This window comes from Panthera onca, chromosome D3 (assembly GCF_046562875.1).
Source record: "Panthera onca isolate mPanOnc1 chromosome D3, mPanOnc1 haplotype 2, whole genome shotgun sequence".
Classification (NCBI taxonomy): Eukaryota; Metazoa; Chordata; class Mammalia; order Carnivora; family Felidae; genus Panthera; species Panthera onca.
The window spans coordinates 25,708,378-25,728,602 of NC_138350.1; the positions used below are offsets into that span (position 1 = coordinate 25,708,378).

Genomic DNA, 20,225 nt, shown 5'->3' on the forward strand with positions numbered 1-20,225 from the left:
ACTGAGTGGCCGCCAGACATGAAGACATCAGAATCAGAAGAGCCTCTGCTTTTCAGCAAAGCAATCCCTCTCTCTGAGGTGGTGGCTCATTAATTCCATGCTCCAAATACTGCTGCTCTGTCAGAAGACCCGTTCTGGGGCCTGGGGGGCTCAGTCCGTTGAGCGTCTGACTCTTGATTTCGGCTCAGGTCATGAGCCCAGGGTTGTGAGATCGAGCCCCACATTGGGCACCACACTGAGCATAGAGCCCGCTTAAGATTCTCCATCTCTGTCTCTCTCCCTCTGCCCCTCTCCCCTGCTCACACGCTGTCTCTCGAAAATAAGATTTTTAAAAAAGGCACATTCCAGAAGTGATGACAGGATATCAGAGATATCTATCCATACCTCCGTGTTCATGGCAGCGTCATTCGCAACAGCCAAGGTATGGAAACAGTCTAAGCATCCATCAACGGATGAATATACAAAGAATACTATTCACCCATGAGCAAGAGGGAAATCTTGTCATTTGCAACAGTGTGGGTGGATCTTTGAGGCATTGTGCTAAGCGCAGTAAGTCAGACAGAGATAAACACTGCATGATATCACTTATACGTGGAATCTTTTTTTTTAAGTCAAATTCCTAGGAACAGAGAGTAGAAAGGCAGTTGCCAGGAGCTCAGAGGGTCGGTGGGGGAAATGGGGAGAGGTTAGTAAAAGGGTATAAATTTTCAGTTACAAGATGAGTAAGGTCTGAGGATGTAACATAAAACGTGGGGACTATAGTTGATAACACTGTTTTGTATGGTTGAAGTTTGCTAAGCGAGGGGAAGTTAGACGTTCTCTCACACACAAAATGAATATAAAATAAATATAGGAGGTTTGGGGTGCCTGGGTGGCTCAGTCTGTCGAGCATCGGACTCTTGACTTCAGCTCAGGTTGTGATCTCATGGTTGGTGAGATTGAGCCCCGTGTCAGGCTCTGTGCTGACAGTGTGGAGCCTGCTTGGGATTCTCTCCCTCCCTCTCTCTCTCTGCCCTTCCCCTGCGCACACTCTCTCTCTAAGTAAATAAACACCAAAAGAATAAATATACGAGGTGATGGATTTGTTCGCTTACTAGCTGGGAGGGATCTTTGACAATGTATATATATATGTGTGTATATATATATATATATATATACACATATATACATATATACTTTGAGAACTTTGAGAACTCCCCCATGACTTTAAGGAAAGGGTTATCATTCCTTCACTTAGTACCAAAGGCATTAATTACAAAGCCTTCAAAGCCCTGAATTTCCTACTATGTCTTATCTGTTGTTAAAATATGCTCTCAATTGCAAGTGCTAACAAACCCAACTCAACCTGCTGAAACAATAGGGAAAGAGTGTTGGTTTATTTAACTGGAGGGTCAAGCAGGAGTGTGGGCTTCAGGCATAGTTTGATCCAGGGGTTCACTGTCTCACCAGAGTTCAGCTCCATTTCTCTCCCCCTTCTGTCCTGCCTTCCTCTGTCAGTTTTGTCTGTCTATCTGGCAGCAACATGGCCGCAGAGCTCCACACCTTATATCCACACTCCCATCACCCAGAACAAGAGAGAACAGACTCTTGTTCCAGCAACGAGCTCTGAGATTCACTTTGACTGGACAAGCTGAGATCCCACGCCCATCGCTGGCCATGCCCACCTATTCAGGGATCATCACAGCTATTACTATCCCAACCCTTATTGTACTGAACTACAATCCTGATTTTCTCACTGGCTTCCAGTAGATGGTGATTACAATATTCCTCTCTGTACGATAGTACGATAGTTGGTGCTCAGTAGATGCGGATTGGGTTTCTAAAGCACGGGGTTGGTTGTTCTCTTTCCTCAACAAGCCCCTGCACAGGCCTCAGCAGTTTGTGGGGGTCAATGGAGCCCCATTAGCAGAATAAATAAATACATCCCACATTTTCCTACCTCTTTCTCCCCCGTTGGTTCCATAGGACCTCAGCTTTAATAATATCCTCCACAGCCAAGTATTTCTGTCTGTCTCGGGGGCTGTCTTCAGACAGGCTGACAAATACAGCTAGTGTATTCCCTGGGGAGGGGGTGTCTATCTCCGTCCCTACCTACCAAGTCTCATGCCTCGTGGGGTCTGCGGTCTCCACCTTTGGGTCTCCACGGAGATCCCGGATCTCTCAAAAGTGGCAGAGTCGGGGACACGTGCCTCCCTCCTTCCTCCTGGTAGGTGGTGGGTCCTGGGGCAGTGCTGCCCAGGCCCCAGTGCGTCCCAGCGTGGAGCCCCTGTCCGCTTCTACTTACCTTTCTCTCTAATGGGCCCAGACACGGGTCCGTGGACTGGGCTGAGGAAAGAGACCAGGGCTGGTCGTTACGCTCCACAGGAAGTCACTTCTGCCCTCTGGTTCTGAGATGTGGAATCAGAGCCCAGCTTGTCCCGCTGGTTTCCCGATCCTCTACGCCCGGAGACTCTGTTCCTTGTGCCTGGAGACTCCTGCTGAGCCCAGAGGCCGCCTCACTGGTTATCAGACCCACCTGGAGGTGTCTGGACTTCTACAGTGGGCATGACTTAGGCCCCTGCCATGAGACCTAGACCCGCAAGGATGCCTCGGTAGCGTCTTATCCCTTCCGGGGGGGGGGGGGGGGGCCGCCATTGTGCCTCGACTTCTTTGCATCTGTAAAATGGGGCAATACTTCTGATCTCTCAGTGTCTTCCAGGGGATCAAATGAGACAAAGGACTTGGAAATGCACAGAGGAGGCCTCTTCTTTGTCAGGTTGACTCCGCCCAGCTCACTAGTCCCCTGCAGTGCTTATCAATCAATACCTCCCTGGAACACTTCAGATTATCTAACATGCCTGCTATTCCCAGGAGACGGCATGCTCTGGGGTACTGTGTGCATCATTCATACTCACATCTTCAGCCCCCAAGCCACACCTCGTACGCAGCCAACAGCATCAATCAAAGGTGAGACTTCTTGCCCACACACTGTGCGTGAGGCTGTGCCTCAGGCACGTTCTTTCTACTCAGTGTGCAGCTGAACCTTCACAGCAGTCTCACAAGCTAGAGACAAAGTTTCGTCCCGCAAGGTGACAGAGGCCTGGAGACATCCAACAGCCTGCCCAGGGTCACGCAGCAGGTAGGTAACGGAGCCGAGATTTGAACGTGGGTCTCTCCGACTGTTACAGACGCTTGTGTTTTCCATTCAAACGTGTTTCCTAAAGACGGGTACCATCTGTCTCTGAATGCCCAATCTGTGACATAATCCCTCCCGGGACAGCACACAAACGAATGTTTTACTGATTAAATGAAGAAATACGGAAGGATAATACTAGCTAGAAAATGAGATGAATGGATAGATAGATAGACAGACAGACAGTTGGCAGATAGATAAGTTTCGATATAGATGGATATTCCTGGGGAAAGTTATGCTAAGGCAGGAACCATACCCTACACTCCTGCCAAGGCTCAGAAATCGATCACAGACCCGAGGGCATAGTAAGCACTCTATACACACTGAATTTGAGTAACCAGAGGTGTTAGATGTGAAAGCAAAGGATTCTTGGAAGCAGCTCCGATAACGTCATCTGAATGGGCCAGAAAGGACATTCAGGATCAACATTGACGTAAGGTCCCTGTGGTTCCCTTGCTGATGTCACTGGATGTGGCTTACCCATTACAGTCCAAAGGAAGCTTCTCCACGTTCAGGAACTACAGCCTGGAGGACATCAGAATTGAGAAGCTTCATTTCCTGCTGACAAGTGGTACAGGTGGTAGAGAGAAGGGGGTGTGCACAGGCTAGAAAAATGGAATGATCCCATTATCAATGCTGTCCAAGCACATAGGAGTCCTTCAGCGTGACCCTATTCAATATCTAGCCAAAAACAAGGCTGACTCATTCAATCTTGGTTAAAAGGACTTGATTCGAGGGGTGCCTGGGTGGCTCAGTTGCATAAGCATCTGACTTCAGCTCAGGTCACGATTTCAGGTTTGTGGGTTTGAGCCCCGCGTCGGGCTCTGCGCTGACAGAGCCTGCTTGGGATTCTGTGCTTCCCTCTCTCTCTGCCCCTCTGCCTCTCGTGCTCGGTCTCTCTCTGTCTCTCAAAAAGAAGTAAACATTTTAAAAAGTTTTTGAAAACAAGACTTGATCTGAACAAGAGCCCAAAAAGTTTGTCATGAGACCATCGTGCCTGAAAGGACAACCCCATGGCAAATCCCACAAGCAGCATGGGGTGGGAGGTGCTCTGGACTTGGAGTCAGGAGGCCCACATCTTGGTCCCAGTGCTGCCGTGAATTGGCTGTATGACCTTTAACCCAGGGACTCAGTTTCCAGCTATTTCACAAGAGAGTTTTAACACCAATGAGCTCCTTGCTGACTTTGTGGGTTTTTTTTTTTTAAGATTTCTTTCTTTATTTTTGAGAGAGAGAAAGCACGAGTGGAGGAGGGGCAGAGAGAGAGGGAGAGAGAGAATCCCAAGCAGGCTCCGCACGATCAGTGAGGAGACCAACGTTGAGACTTGAACCCACAAACCGTGAGATCCTGGCCTGAGCCAACGTTGGACGCTTCACCGACTGAGCCACCCAGGCGCCCCGCTCCCGGCTGACTTTGAATCTAGGATTCTGTATAGGATTTTGGAGTGGGCAAGGAGAGAGGGCTGAGCAGAAAGGAGCAGTGGTGTTCTAAAACCACCTGCACCGCCAGCTTAGGAGAATCATTCCTGTGTTCATCTCTTCCTACTTGCATATTCTATGACATCATATCGATAGCTTGAAATCCGCCATGATGGGAGCGTTCACACCATGGCAACTGGCAACCGCTAAATCGCAGCTCACTCATGCTCTCTCTTCTTTTCTTTTCTCTCTCTCTGTCTCTGTTTTTTGAGAGCCAGTTGGTAAACATTTATCAGCACACCACTAGAAGGGGGCCAACGTTTATTGAGCACCTAGTTTCTCAGGCACTTTATGTAGCCTGTCTCTTACCCCTCCTGGCCTCCACAACCATGGGACAAACTTTGCGAGGCTCCAAGAAACTCAGTAAGTTGCCCAGTGTCACCTAGCGATTAGGAGATGAGGGCGATACTCAAACCCGGGACCGACTGGATCCAAGTTCCGTGACCTTTTCCCACCACCACACGTGCTCTCTGAATTCGGAAAAGCCAGGCATGGTAAGGAGGCACAAATATAGTTCACGTCACAGCCCTGGAAGGTAACCCAGGCATGACCTTCCCGTCTGATGGGAAGCTAGTTCTTCCTTGCCTGTCCATCCACACTCCTGTGATATTCTCAATTCCCCTTAAGATTTTCCAGCTCACACCGTCAACACAGACCTGGCCTGGAACGTCCATTCTACCCTCCTGGTGGCTTCACATTACGTGAACTTACAGCCCCATTATTGGAGCTGCCAAATGTCGATTTAAGTTTGGCGCCGAAGGTCAACTGCACAGACGTCCGCTGTGCTAGCTGGAGGACATTTCCATGCTGTTGGATCAGAGGTGACCCCTGTGTTCCCATCATGGACATTGCTATTGATAGAAGGTTCCACGTAACCCAATCCCGAGCGCACACGTACACTCTCCTGCAAACACGCTGCCTCCTTGGTGCCTTCATGGTTGACCTCTCCAAAGACCTTCCCGTTTTCTCCTTCGCCAAGAGGAAATATCTCTCCACTGGGTCTGTGAAAGCGACTCAGCAGAAACAAATGATGAGGTCCATTATCAAAGATGTTTCGATTAAAAGCAACATGGCCTTATTAAGATAAATTGACTGTTTGGAACAGTGTTTTGTTTTGTTTTGTTTTTTTTAATGGTCCTTGTAATGTTAAGACGACTCCTGTCTCTGCCCCTTTGAACCGATTGAGATCAAATCGGTTTATTGGTTTCCTGTGACCACAGGGATGCCCTTCTCACTCCCCCATGATTGACTTTTAATCTATGGCAGACATTCAATGACTTTCTGGCAGAAATAGTTCGGTAATAAGTCAGACTCTCTCTGGAAGGCTCTCTCCGGACCCTTCCTGGGAATGCAATTAAGCAACATGAATTTTCCTTTTAGCATGACTCCCTGCCCCTTAAATTATGTTCTGTTAAACTCTGTGAGCCCCAGTTAAGTGCATGTGGGTCGAGATGGACCTCAGCTGGATTCTCTCCCAGCCAAAGTGGCTGGAGGCCTCTTTTACACCTTTCAGCCTTTGGGTCGGAGTGGTTTTGAGAGAAGTAGTCTTGGGCTCCTTGGTAACCAGTGGAAATATTCAAGAAAGGGGGATTTCAGCTGGAACGGTGTGCGGCTTGTGGCTGAGAAGAGCTGAGTGCACCCTACAGTTAGGGAGTAAATACTACGAATCTAAATGAGTTTTGTCCTTGATTTGTTGTGGGGATTTGGCCAACTCACTCCCGTTTGGATCCGGGCCTCAGACTTCCTGTCTATGAAATATAGGTGTTGGGCCTCAGGAGGGGCGGACAAATCAAATAACTTCAGAAGTGTGGCAGGTAAAAGAATTTAGGGAAACCAGAGTGTGTATGCCCCACGGGAAAGAAAACTGGTAACAATATCAATGATCGTGTAAATAATAGTAATAGTACTTAATACCGTGGGACACTTAGCATCCCAGGCGCTTATCCTAAACACTTTCCATATATTAGCTTCGTGGTTCTCATGGCAGTCCAGCGAGGTAGGTCCCATCTCCGTTTACAAATGAGGAAACTGAGGCACAGAGATGTTCAGTAACTTGCCCAGAGTCACACAGCTGATACAGGAAAAGAATCCTCCGTGGGTAGGATCTGGGAACACTTTGCCAGTTTTCAACCTCTCGATTACATCTCTAAAGGCCTTCCAGCCCTAACACTCTGAATCGCTGTAAAAAGCAAAATCTGAACATACTAGTTGCCCAGTAAAGGCTGGCTAAGTCATTATCCAGGAGTCAAAATTCTAAGGGACAAGTAGCATTTATGGAGTAATTATTTGCCAAACCTCCTGATAAGCACCCCCAGATATGCATCCATGAATCCGCCCGACCCCATTTTACGGGAGAATAAGTGAAATTCCATACGCAATGCATGGGGCCACAGTCACAGAGCTAGAAAGTGGCAGGGCAGAAGCTTCGCTACAAACCTAAATACACTATAGACTCCAGCGGGGAGGGTGGGGGCCCAGCTGCTGTTTGGTTTTTTTTCTAACTTTATTTATTTATGTATTTAGATATTATTTATTTTGAGAGACAGAGAGAGAGCAGGGGAGGGGCAGAGGGAGAGAATCCCAAGCTGGCTTCTCACTGTCACGGCAGAACCCGATGTGGGGCTTGAACTCAGGAACCGTGAGATCATGACCTAAGCCCAAATCAAGGTTTTGTTAGTTTGTTTGTTTTCGTTCCTTTCTTTCTTTTCTTTTCTTTCTTTCTTTCTTTTTTTTTTTTTTTTTGAGAGGCAGAGTGCAAGCAGGGGAGGGGCAGGGAGAGAGGGAGACACAGAATCCCAACAGCCTGGAGGCTCTGAGCTGCGCGCACAGAGCCTGACGTGGGGCTTGAACGCACAAATGCCAGATCATGACTGATGGAGCCACCCAGGCTCCTCCCACCTGCTGTTTTTATACATAAGGTTTTATGGGAACAGAGCCACGTGTGTTCATTTACAGCTTGTCTGCGGCTGTTCTCCTGCCACAGACCAAATGGCCCACCGAACCTGACCCTTTACAGAAGTTTGCCGGCCCCAGACTGGAAGGCAGTGGAGACAGAAAGGGACGTGCTGGCTCTTATCAAGGTTGGGGTGGGAAAGGGGACAGGGAGATTAGCAATGGCATTTTCAACAGGTGGGGAGATAAAAAGAAAAGGAGTTCAAAATTTGGACAAAGACTCAACTCTAGCAAGAAAACTCCCAGTGCGGGGGGAGAGCAAGCTGTGAGCATTTGTTCCGGGCTGCAGATGGCATTTCTAAAAGGCAAGAGATTGAGGGGTGCCTGGGGGGCTCAGTCGGCTCATCCGACTTCAGCTCGGGTCACGATCTCACCGTCCGTGGGTTCGAGCCCCGCGTTGGGCTGTGTGCCCGCAGCTCGGAGCCTGGAGCCTGCTTCGGATTCTGTGCCTCCCTCTCTCTCTGCCCCTCCCCCGCTCATGCTCTGCCTCTCTCTCTCAAAAATAAATAATAACACATTTAAAAAAAATTGTTTTCAAGGCAAGAGATGGAGATCCTGCCTCTGCTTTAGAAGGGGATGCAGTTGTGGTTCACTCAACTAATCAATATGCTCTATTCACCAGGAGAAGGACCCCCCGCCCCAGCCATGGGCGGGGGAGGTGCTGGAAGCTCAAGGGAGGGAAACTGGATGTCGGATGGGTGGGTAGGGATGGGGAGCCTTTCCTTTCATTGACTTACTCCTTCTCTCAGACGTTCATCAAACACCCACCAGGGACCAGGCATCAGGCACAGCACTTGTGGAGGAGGGACAGGGCAGAGAATGTTAAGGAGGGCGGGGCTTCTGAAAATAGGAGAAAGGAACAGAGAAAAGAGAGTGAGAAAGAGAGAGAGAAAGAGAGAGAGAAACATAAGTGGGAGGGAAGGGAAACCGAGCAGCAAGAAATAGAAATACAGAGCCAACGACCATAAGAGAGGAAACGGAAGAAAAAGTTTGAGCTGGGAACTGCAGTAAATCATTACCTACATTGTTTCCTTCTGCGACGTGCATGGAACCCCGTTCGGCCACTGTTCACGGATCTTAAATCGATCACTCTCAACCTGGAGGCCTTCAGAGGCTTTGGTCTGCCTGGTTCTGAAGGGGGATCTCCATCACCGACTTGGCGTCAGGAGTCCGGGAATTGCCTGTTGGGGTAGATAACATTAAATGTGGACATGAATGAGGCCACCGGCGAGAGTTTCCCACCGTGGGTTTTCAGGCAAAGAATTAAAGGAGCGGGGAGGGGGAGGGGGAAGAGGAGAGGGAGGGGAGGGAGAGGAGGAGAGGGAGGGGAGGGGGAGGAGGAGGGGGAGGAGGAGACGGAGGGGGAGGGGAGAGGGAGGGGGAGGGGGGAGGGGAGAGGGAGGGGAGGAGGAGAGGGAGGAGAGGGGGAGGGGAGGGGGAGGGGAGAGGGAGGGGGAGGAGGAGAGGGGAGGGGGAGGAGGATGACACCAGAGGATGGTGATGTAGCAGTAAACTAGCCTTTGGCACTATGCTAGTTGTTTTACCAACTTCATCTCTGAACTCCAGCGATAGCCCTCTGAGAGGTATTACTCCATTTCTCCGAGGAGAAAACCAAGGCTCTGGAAAGCAAAACTACTCACCCAAAGCTCACAGCTAGGGCAGAACTGGACTCTGAACTCATCTCTCTGAGTCCTGAGCCCACTAAGTGGGAGTGATTCTGGAAGTAAGGCCCCTAGGTCAGCATCAGCATCACAATCGCCCCAGGGAGTGACCGTTTAAACTGCAGATTCCCAAGCCCCACCCAGATCCACTGAATCAGGATCTCTGGGGGAGGATAGCATCCGGTCTGCATTTTGAACCACTTTGGTGTTAAAGCATTTTTTAAAATTCGTTGTTTAACATTTATTTACCTTTGAGAGAGAGAGAGACAGACAGACAGACAGAGTGCGAGCAGGGGAGGGGCAGAGAGAGACACAGAATGGGAAGCAGGCTCCAGGCTCTGAGCTGTCAGCACAGAGCCCGACGCGGGGCTCGAATTCACGAACCGGGAGATCATGACCTGAGCCAAAATCAGACGCTTAACCAACTGAGCCACCCAGGTGCCCCACATTTCTGCATTTTGAGCCAGATGATTTCTATGTTTGCTGAGGTTTGGGAATTAAGCACACAAGACTCAGGTTCCAATCCAGTGATCCCTGGACAGCTTTCCAAGAGTCCACGACCTATTGATAATAAACCGGAGTATTGTTCAACACATGCCCACCCCCTTTCTTCTCCTCTTTCGGGAAGTGTTGGCCCCAGTGAATATTTTAGACCTTTTGGTTTACTTCGGCCAAGGAAATGTGCACAGATGGGAGGTAATAGAACCTCAAAACAAGTTTGTGTGGCATGGCTTACCTCCTAAGCGTCCACCATCACCACAAAAGATAAAAATAAAAATAAAAATAAAAATAAAAGTAAAAATACAAATAAAAAACCATGCTCCACAAGGCAGGTTGCCTTTCCAGCCTGGGCTCCAGAATTGGACACATGAAGTTGAGCTGAATGGTCCCAAAGCCTGGATCCAAGCACAGCCAACCCATAATCTGCAACTAAAATGCCCCAGCCAACCCATATACATGCCAACCACATGAGCAAGAAAGACCTGCTTGTTGTCAGCCATTGGGTTTAGGTATGATTTGTTATGCGGCCATAGCTGACCGATACACCTACGCTATATATCCTATATTGTGTGACCATTTTATGCTGTGTACTCACTTTTCTGGAGAGAGGGTACACATACCTTTCAACAAATTCTCAAGAGACCAGGGACCCCAGCAAGTATTAAGAGCCACAGATCCGCTTAAAGATCTTCCCCATCCTCAGTAGAACCTCAGGAGTTTCCAGGCTTGAGCTGAATGAGTTTTCACTGTCCCTCCTTACCAATTAGAATTGCAGATGGTTATCTAAGCCTTAATTTTAAGGCATCCGGACCGAATATGCTGCCAGAGTTTTGAGAAGGGGGCCTGGGTGATGGTCTTAGGATTCATTCTTGAATCCTTGGACTCTTAAAATACCCCAAAATACAAAAAACAAACCAAGAGGAATTATTAAACAACAGGGAGTCGTTTTATAAGATTTTCCTTCTCTAGTCTCTTATTACTTACCCATTTATCTCTCCAGTGGAAAGAAATTTCTCTCTACCTCTGTGAAGTACATAGAAACAGCTCGGTCAATGTGTTGCCAGAGATGTGAAAAATTAAAAATATTATTTCCCAGTCTGGGTTGGCTTATATAAATAAGTATATACAGAACCTATATCCAACACCTCAATCATGAAAATCATGTTAACATGTCACAGGACATTAATTTTTTCAAAATCACTGGACAATAGTTTTAGGAGTTTGTGAGTGCACAGTTTACTTTTTTTTTTTTTTTTTTTGGCCTGCAGTTTGTGAAGTCACAGCTCCAAGGACCCTCCACTAGAAGCAGCAAGGCCCCTGGGGAGGATGAAATGACCCAGCCACGTCTCCATTTATTTTACGTCCCTGCTCGTATCTTATCCGGAGTTGGAGGCCAAGCAAACCAGCCTGTTAGCAATCCATTTTCCTGTGCTGGCCTCATCCCCTTGGCTGTTATCGGCCGAGTACTTCAGCACGGATGGATGGGTTCTGGCCGGTCAGGGGACGCAAGTGAACTTGAACCAAATCCAGCTAGCAGGATTTCTGATCGCCAAGGTGACCTGCCACCTTCAAGGAAAGCAGGATTCAGATGGTGACTCAGGGGGTGCCAGGGAAGAGAGGGAGGAAGGACAGGTGCACTGCCTCCCGTAACCCAGGGCTAACTGGGGACTTTGGGATCGGGGGTTCTTGGGTGTTGTGGGAGAAATTAGAAGCACTCTTCTTCTCCGCTATCCTCCATTGATGGCCATACCCTCTGTCCTTTTGGGTGTTGAAGCATCTTTTGTTTGTCAAGACAGCCCGACAGGCTGAGTTTGGATCCACACATTCTTTGGAGGCAGGACCTGAAAGAGGTAATCATGGTAAGATGAGGTCTGAGGGCACCCTGACGTATTCACCAGCTAGGATGTTCACCCAAGCCTCAGAGCCAGAGTTTTTCACTGGGGCTCTGTTATGTAGGCATGATTGTACCGTTGGGCTAATAGCACCTGGCTCAAAGCCTCAACCTTCTTTTCTTTTCTTTTTTTTTAATGCTTATTTATTTTTGAGACAGTGTGAGCAGAGGAGGGGCAGAGAGAGAGAGAGGGGACAGAGGATCCGAAGGGGGCTCTGCACTGACAGCAGGGAGCACAACATGGGGTTCCAACTCACGAACCATGAGATCATGACCTGAGCCGAAGTTGGACCCTCAACCCATTGAGCCACCCAGACGCCCCTCAAAGGCCCAACCTTCTAATCATGAGGTTGGTCTTTCCAGCCTGACCAGCCCCCTGCTGAAACCATCTAGGGACTGACCAGGTAAACTGAACGTGGTCCTGAGGTCCTACCATGATTAACAAAGACAATCCTATCACCTGGGAAATTCCAAGAGTTTAGAACTCTGTCCTAGGAAGGGACAAAGGCCAACCAAATTCTTGATTACAACATGCATATACATATATGTGCATTATATGAATACATAAATGCTACACATACTTGTTCTGTTTGTATAGTGTATATATTGGAAAGATACACTCCAACGTGTTAATAGTAACTACCTCCAGGTAAAGAGATTCAGAAATGTTGTGTTCTTCTTGTTTGTTTGTTTGTTCGTTTGTTTGTTTTGAGAGAGAGAGGGTGTGCATGCGCATACAAAGGGCAGGGCCAGAGGGAGAGAATATTAAGCAGGCTCCACACTCAGTGCAGAGCCCCACATGGGGCTTGATCCCACGACCCTGGGACCATGACCTAAGCCAAACTCAAGACTGGGATGTTCAGGGGCGCCTGGGTGGCTCAGCTGGTTGAGCGTCCGACTTCGGCTCAGGTCATGATCTCGTGGTTCATGGGTTCGAACCCCGCCTCGGGCCCTGTGCCCACGGCTCGGAGCCTGGAGCCCGCTTTGGATTCTGGGTCTCCCTCTGTCTCTGCCCCTCCCCCCGCTTGTGCTCTGTCACTCTCTCAAAAATAAGTAAAGATTTAAAAAAGATTGGGATATTCAACTGACTGAGCCACCCAGGTGCCCCCGCACCCCCCTTTCATGTTTAATTACCAGTCCAAGAGGCTCAGGCCAGTTAAGAACTCAGATCACATTCCCATTTCATGGGCCGTGTGACTTCTGTGGACTTCAGTTTCTTCTTTTGCCGTATGGAATCGATTGCAATGGTTCCTACCCCAGAGCTCAGCTGCTGTTGACAGAGCCTACTACAGCACCTGCGAATTGATAATTAGTTATTCTTGGGTCATTGCTGTGATGACCATTGTTAACGTTCTTGTAACTTACCTCATTGTCTTATAAGTCACCTGGGAAATGATATTTATTGAGCCACCCATGGCATGAAGGGCCATGTGTGATCCAGACCTGGGAGACCTGCACCCGTTGATGCCTCCAGAAACTTACAACCACCCTGGAGAGATCCACTGACCCTCCATAGACTGTAGGGTAGCACCTGTCCTCTAATGTCATCGTTTGAGAAGCTTGTGGGCACTGAAAAGCAGAGGGAACTGCAGGGACCAGCAGGGCTCAGGGAGTTGGGGAGGGGCCATGTCAGATGAGAGTGGCACCTGGGCACAGAGCCAGGAGTGGTCTTGGAAAGCAGACCCTTCCCATTCCCTACCTCTTGCGGGCTCACGTCTCCCACTGCCTGGCACATCCATCCCATTAGGTGGTGTAACCTTCACAGGAACCCTATGAGCCACACCATCAAGACTCAAGACTCATTTTACAGGTGGGGAAACAGGCTCCCAGAGGCAGTCACACGGCCAAGTTAGTAAGTGGACGAGTCGGGATTCAAACCCAGTTCAGGGGTGCCTGGGTGGCTCAGTTTAAGTGTCTGACTTTGGCTCAAGTCATGATCTTACAGTTTGCAAGTTTGAGCCCCATATTGGACTCCCTATTGTCCCTTTCCCTCTCTGCCCCTCCTCTGCTTGTGCTCTCTCTCTCTCTCAAAAATAAATAAGAAACAAACAAACAAAAAGCAGTTTAGGAGCAAGTACAACAGCCCCTATGGCTGGGACCATCAGCCCCGAGCCAGGATGGAGCCATGTGACTGGTGGATGGGAGGCATCTCCAGTCTGTTCTCTTCAGGGACCAGAATCTTTTCTCTCCCCTGGTCTCCCAGGGACTATTCAAAACTGCATCTTAGTATCTGATTGTAACAACCTAAGGAACAGTGAGGAAAAAAACAAAAAACAAAAAACAAAAAAAAACAAAATCAGGAAACACTATCCACTTAAAGATGAAATGGTTGGTGTGCATTGAAGTGCCCCGGGAGCAGGGGTGGGGTGGGGTGGGGGTAGGGTGTGGGGCAGGATTTTCATCACACATGTTTGTGGGGGAAGGATACAGTTCTAGGTTTTAAAAAAAATATTATATAATTTTGGTTTTAGAATTAGATATACCTGAGTCTAAGTGACATCTCCAGGGCCATTCACTGAACCACAATGGAGTAAAATTTCCCACCGGAAATGAACATGTATTTGTGTCCTGAAATGAACATGTATTTGTGTCCTGTAAATATCAGTACTATGCTAAACGATTGACATGCACTGTCCCATTAAATCTCCACCACTTCAAGATGAAGCTACCATTATGAGCCCATTTCACAGGTGGGAAAACTGAGGCTCAGAAAGGTGAAATGATTTGCCCATTCTCCTAATCCCTACCTGTACTGCCTCCCTCTCACTAGAACAAACTGGGGGTGGCCGGAGGGGAGGTGGGTAGGGGCACAAACGAAATAGATGAAGGGGGGTTAAGAGGTACAGACTTCCACTTATAAAATGAAAAACTCACAGGGATGAAAAGTCCAGCCTAGGGAATACAGTCAATAATATTGCAATAACGTCATATAACGTCACATGCTAACATCATAGCGTGATAGATGGTGACTGCTGATGTATAGAATTGTATGATCACTATCTGCTGAGTCCCACAGACCCGGGGTTGAAACTTGACGTCGTTTCTTGCCTGAAACAACTTGGGACAAGCATTTTCTCAGACCTCCTTTCCCATGTCTGCAAGACCAGAGTGATAACACTTCTGTAAAGGACTGTCGTGATACTCAGGGGAGGTCATACCTACGAAGCACTCAGAACAGTCCCTGGCACAGGTGGCCACCCAATAGATGTCATGGATGTGACTGTGCTCAGACCTTGAACACAAAAGAGGTGGTCAACAAACTTTAATCCTCACCACACCTTCTGGCTACAATAAGGGGAAAGTCATAAGCAGGAAAAGATGCCATTTTTGCTTTCAAAATCTCACGGTCTTGACCATGAGAGCAGAAAGACCATGGAAATGGAAAGCGATGAGAAGAAGCCATCTATCATTGTATGAGTCGGGATGTAGGAAAAAAAAAAATACCAGCTCTAATTAGCTTTTAAAAATACATTTATCGGTTCACGAAATGGAAGAGTCCATTTAATTTCAAACTGTCAGTATAGTGGCTAAGAGGTTGGGATGGTACACACTCAGGTCTAGTTTGATCAAGGTGTATCAACACTATTAGGTCCAACATCTTTTTATAACAAATGATCTGTCATGCTGCCTTTACAATTCTGAAATGAAATTCACAGATAATATAATCCACCCATCACAGAGTTTAATAGAAAATCAATAGAGTGTCCTGTCTGCATTACCAAGGAAAGAAAACAGAATAGTCTTATAATAAAAACACAAAGGTCCATTTCTTTGGGCAAATACCCAGTAATGGAATTACTGGACTGTAGGGTAGTTCTGTTTTTAACTTTTTGAGGAAACTCCATACTGTTTTCCACAGTGGCTGCACCAGTTTGCATTCCCACCAACAGCGCACATGAGGGTTTCTTTTTTCCACATCCTTGCCAACACTTGATATTTCTTGTGTTTTTGATACTAACCATTCTGACAGGTGTGAGGTAATATCCCATTGTGGTTTTGATTTGCATTTCCCTGATGATGAGTGATGTTGAACATCTTTGCACATGTCTATTGGCCATCTGGATGTCTTTGGGGAAAAGGTTCTTCAGGTCCTCTGCCCTCTTTTAATTGGTTATTTGGTGTTGGGGGCATTGAGTTGTATAAGTTCTTTATATATGTTGGATATTAACCCCTTATCAGATATACCATTTGCAAAAGTATCCTCCCATTCTGTAGTTTGCCTTTTCATTTTGTTGATGGTTTCTCTCACTGCACAAAAGCTTTTTACCTTGGGGTAGTCCCAACAGTTTATTTTTGCTTTTGTTGCCCTTGCCCGAGGGGTCAAAAATTTGTTGCTGAGGCTTATATCGAAGAGATCACTGCCTGTGCGGGAGTTCTATGGTTTCACGTCTTACATTTGGGCCTTTAATCTGTTTTGAATTTCATTTTGTGTACAATGTGAGAAAGCGGCCCAGTTTCATTCTTTTGCACGTAGCTGTCCAGTTTTTCCAGCACCATTCGTTGAAAAGACTGCCTTTTTTCCCATTGGATATTCTTGCCTCCCTTGTCACAGATTCATTGATCATATAAGCATGGGTTTATTTCTGGGCTCTCCGTCCTGTTCCGTTGATCTCTGTGTCTATTTTCGTGCCAGTACCCCACTGTTTTGACCCAGTAATTCCATTACTGGGTACCTACTCAAAGAACATGGAAACACTAATTCAAAAAGATATATGCACCCCTATGTTTACTGCAGCGTTATTTACGACAGCCAATGCATGGAAGCAGCCAAGTGTCCGTTTCATAGATGGGCAGATAAAGATGTGGTCTATATATACAGTGGAATATTACACAGCCATAAAGTAAGAATGAAATCTGGGTGTTTACAACAACATAGATGGGCCTAGCAGGCATTACATTAAGTGAAACGTCAGAGAAAAACAAATACCGTATAATCTCACTTATATGGGGAATCTAAAAAACAAAATAAATGAACAAAGAAAGAAGCAGACTCATAAATACAGAGAACACACTGGCGGTTGCCAGAGGGAAGGGGTGTGGAGGGATGGGCGGAATAGGCACAGGGGATTAAGAGGTGCAAACTTCTGGGGGTAAAATAAGTCACAGAGATGAGAAGGACCACAGAGAGGATACAGTCAACAATATTGTAACCATGGTGACTGAGTGAGCACTGAGCAATGTATAGAGTTGTCCCGTCAATATGTCATGCAGCTGAAACTAACACTGGGTGTCAGCTACACTTCAGTAACAAAACACATATAATAATAAAAAAATACACATGTCACTACTTAAACGTTCACATCCAATGCCACTCGAAGATATAATGAAGTAAATAAAAGCTTGCAGAGTCAACAGATGTGAGATGATATTGTCAACAGAGTTACTATAGATTTAACATATTAGAGTCATGGCTACGTAGGTATGGTCCTACCTACAAGCATGTCCCACAGAAAGTTCCTAAGTCTCACTTCCCAGTCTTGGCTTTTCATACCCAAATGCCATGAAATGTAAGCATCTCTTGATGTACGTTGATGTGTTTATACAGAAAAAAAAAAATTGTATTTCTGTCTCCAAAGTTCAACGTGACATTTTAAACAAAATGCTGGATAGAGCGCTTTTCTTTGAGGGGGGCAGGGCATAGAGAGAGAGGGAGAGAGAGAATCTTAAGCAGTCTCCACGTGGAGACTGACGTGGGGCTCTGTCTCATGACTGTCAGATGATGGCCTGATTCGAAATCGAGAGTCGGACCCTCAACCGACAGAGCCACCCAGGTGCCCCATAACTTTCTTATTTTAAAATAATGGAAATGAAGACTTCTGCTTTTGGGAAGATGCGATATATGTCCTTTTTCCTAGTCCTCCCATCAAGTACAACTGGAAACCCTGGATGTTTTATATAAAACAAACATAAGAAGGCTTTGAAAGGCAGAGGGAAGAAGACAGACAAGCAAAGGACCTTAGGACTTGGGGAGGGATGCATCAGTGAGCAGCTGGAGACTTCTCCTGGCTTCAAATATCCGAAAGTTGGAGCTGAAGAAGAAGGCGACTCAGGAACCAACCAACAGGTGCAGACAAAAAACAACAACAACAACAAAAACAAACAAAAAAAACCAACGTTCCAACCAAAACCTGCCTCGCAGGACAAGAGACTTAAAAAAAATTTTTTTAACATTTATTTATTTTTGAGAGACAGAGAGAGGCATGAGCATAAGCAGGGGAGGGGCAGAGAGAGAGGGACACGCAGAATCCGAAGCAGGCTCCAGGTTCCGAGCTGTGTGTTAGCACAGAACCCGACTTGGGGCTCGAACCGGGTGACATCTCTACCACACGCCCTGCCAGGGATGTGTCAGAAAAAGCCAGCTGAAACCAAAGGTTCGAAAAAAATTCAGAGCCTCATAACATGGTACAAAACGTCTAGGCTTCAATCAAAAATCACTTGTCCGGACGCCTGAGAGGCTCAGTCAGTTAAGCATCTGACTTTGGCTCAGGTCATGATCTCACAGTTTGTGGGTTCGAGCCCCGCATGGGGCTCTGTGCTAACAGCTCAGAGCCTGGAGCCTGCTTCAGATTCTGTGTCTCCCTCTCTCTCTGCCCCTCCCCCGCTCATGCTCTGTGTGTGTGTGTCTCTCTCTCTCAAAAATAAACACTAAAAAAATTTTTTTAATTAAAAAAATCACTTGTCATAGAAAGAACCAGAAAGACCTCAAACTGAATGAAAAAAAGACAACCGCTAGGGTGTCAACACCAAGATGACGTGAGACCCGCTGGAATGACCCCACGATGATTTTAAAGAGGCCGCGATGCAAATGATTCCATGCGCGATTACGGATATGCTGGAAACAAGCGAAAAAAATAGAAATCCTCAACAAAGAACTAGGGCATCTCAGCAAAGAAATGGAAGATGTAAAAAAAGAAACACATGGAAATTTTAGAACTGAAAAATAGAATAACCGAATTAAAGAACTCAGTGGGCCGGCTAATAGCAGAATGAAGGGGACAGGAGAAAAAAATATCAGTGAACTGAAATGCAGCATAATAGACGTGACCCAGTCTGAACCACAGGGAGAAAACAGACTGGGAAGAAATAAACAGAGAGTTAGGACCTATGGGACGCTGACAAAATATCTGATACTTGCGGGGCTCAGTTGGTTAAGTCTCAGACTCTTGGTTTCAGCTCAGGTCGTGATCCCAGGGTCATGGGATTGAGCCCGTCCCATGTCAGGCTCCCCGCTGAGCATGCTGCCTGCTTAAGATTCTCTCTCCCTCTCCCTCTGCTTCTCCCCCACTCACATGCTCAGGAGTGTTCTCTCTTTCTCTTCAAAAAAAGTGGGAGGGGGGCGCTTAGGTGGCTCAGTCGGTTAAGCATCCAACTTCTACTCGGGTGGTGATCTCATGGTTTGTGAGTTTGAGCCCCGCATTGGGCTGTGTGCTACCAGCTTGGAGCCTGGATCCTGCTTGGGATTCTGTGTCTCCCTCTTTCTCTCTGCCCCTCCCCCATGCATGCTCTGTCTCTCAAAAAAAAAAAAATAATAAAAAATAAAAAAAAAAAAAAAGAATAAACCTTAAAAAAAAGATATTAAAAAAAAAAAAAAAAGAAATTTGAGTGAACCAAAGACACGTCACAATTAAATTTCTGAAAATCAAAGGCAAAGAAAAAAATTCGACAGCAGCCAGAGAAAATGTTTGTGTGATTCACATTCATTGCGGGTCAAGCAGTCATTGGTTCCTATTTATGTTTGTACAGTATTCCGTGGTATGAAAACACCACGGTGTTATGACCCATTCTGCTACTCGGGGGCATAGGATTTGTTCCTTTTTTAAGCTACTGGAGAATAAAGCTGCCGTAAAGAGACTTGCGGAGGTCTTTGGTGAACGTCCATAGGCATTTCTGTTGGGTATGTACTTTAAGAGTGAAATCGCAGGATCAGGGGGGAGGTGTATATGTTCAGCTTTCATAGAAAGTGCCAGAGTGTTTTCCAAAGAGTTCCAGTGGGTCCACGTCCTTGAGACAGCCAGCAACACTGGACAAGTTTCCGAACTTGCCCTAGTAGCCGCGCTGCCTTCACTGGGCATTGACTGGCCAAAGAATGGCTCCCTCCCTACTTTCACCTCTCCTGCAAGCCACTGTGTGGCTTCACCTTCAGACAGGTCCCCTGTGGGATGGTCAGACAGTTGTCAGCAGCTCCAGATTTGCATTCTGTTACCCCGAGCCTGGTGGAAAACGAGGCACTTCCCTCCCCCTTCAGGGTCCCTCCACCTAGGCTGAGGAATTAAGCTTTCAGTGACATTCATCGTTCATCGTACGTCCATCCAGTAACCAATCAGTGATGGGGGAGGAGTCCTACACTCTCATTGGCCAGACCTTGGTCACATGCTCATCCGGGAATGGTGGTGTAGTCCCCTCCGCCTGAGGTTATTATAGGAGAAATGAGGAGGGGATTTCCAAGACCAAGGTCATGCTGCTGTTACTAGAAGTATTGCTGGGTGGCAAAAATATCGCACATCCATTCCAAAGGCCTCACGTGAAACCTTGTGATGTAGACAGAGTTCTAGAAGGGACTGGGAATATGA

At 47.1% G+C, this 20,225-nt stretch overlaps 1 long non-coding RNA gene across 4 annotated transcripts; it reads right to left on the minus strand.

The window, feature by feature from the left end:
- Nucleotides 1-3,500: 3,500 nt before the first annotated feature.
- Nucleotides 3,501-8,772, minus strand: LOC132665624 (uncharacterized). 4 transcript variants are annotated; one of them, XR_013551461.2, is made up of 3 exons: nt 8,626-8,772; nt 5,362-5,651; nt 3,501-3,777 (listed from the first exon to the last, which is right to left on the minus strand). It is a non-coding gene; the product is annotated as an uncharacterized LOC132665624 (long non-coding RNA). The 4 variants fall into 4 exon arrangements; XR_013551462.2 differs by having other exon boundaries at nt 5,362-5,663; XR_013551463.2 differs by having other exon boundaries at nt 5,549-5,651; nt 8,622-8,772.
- Nucleotides 8,773-20,225: the final 11,453 nt, after the last annotated feature.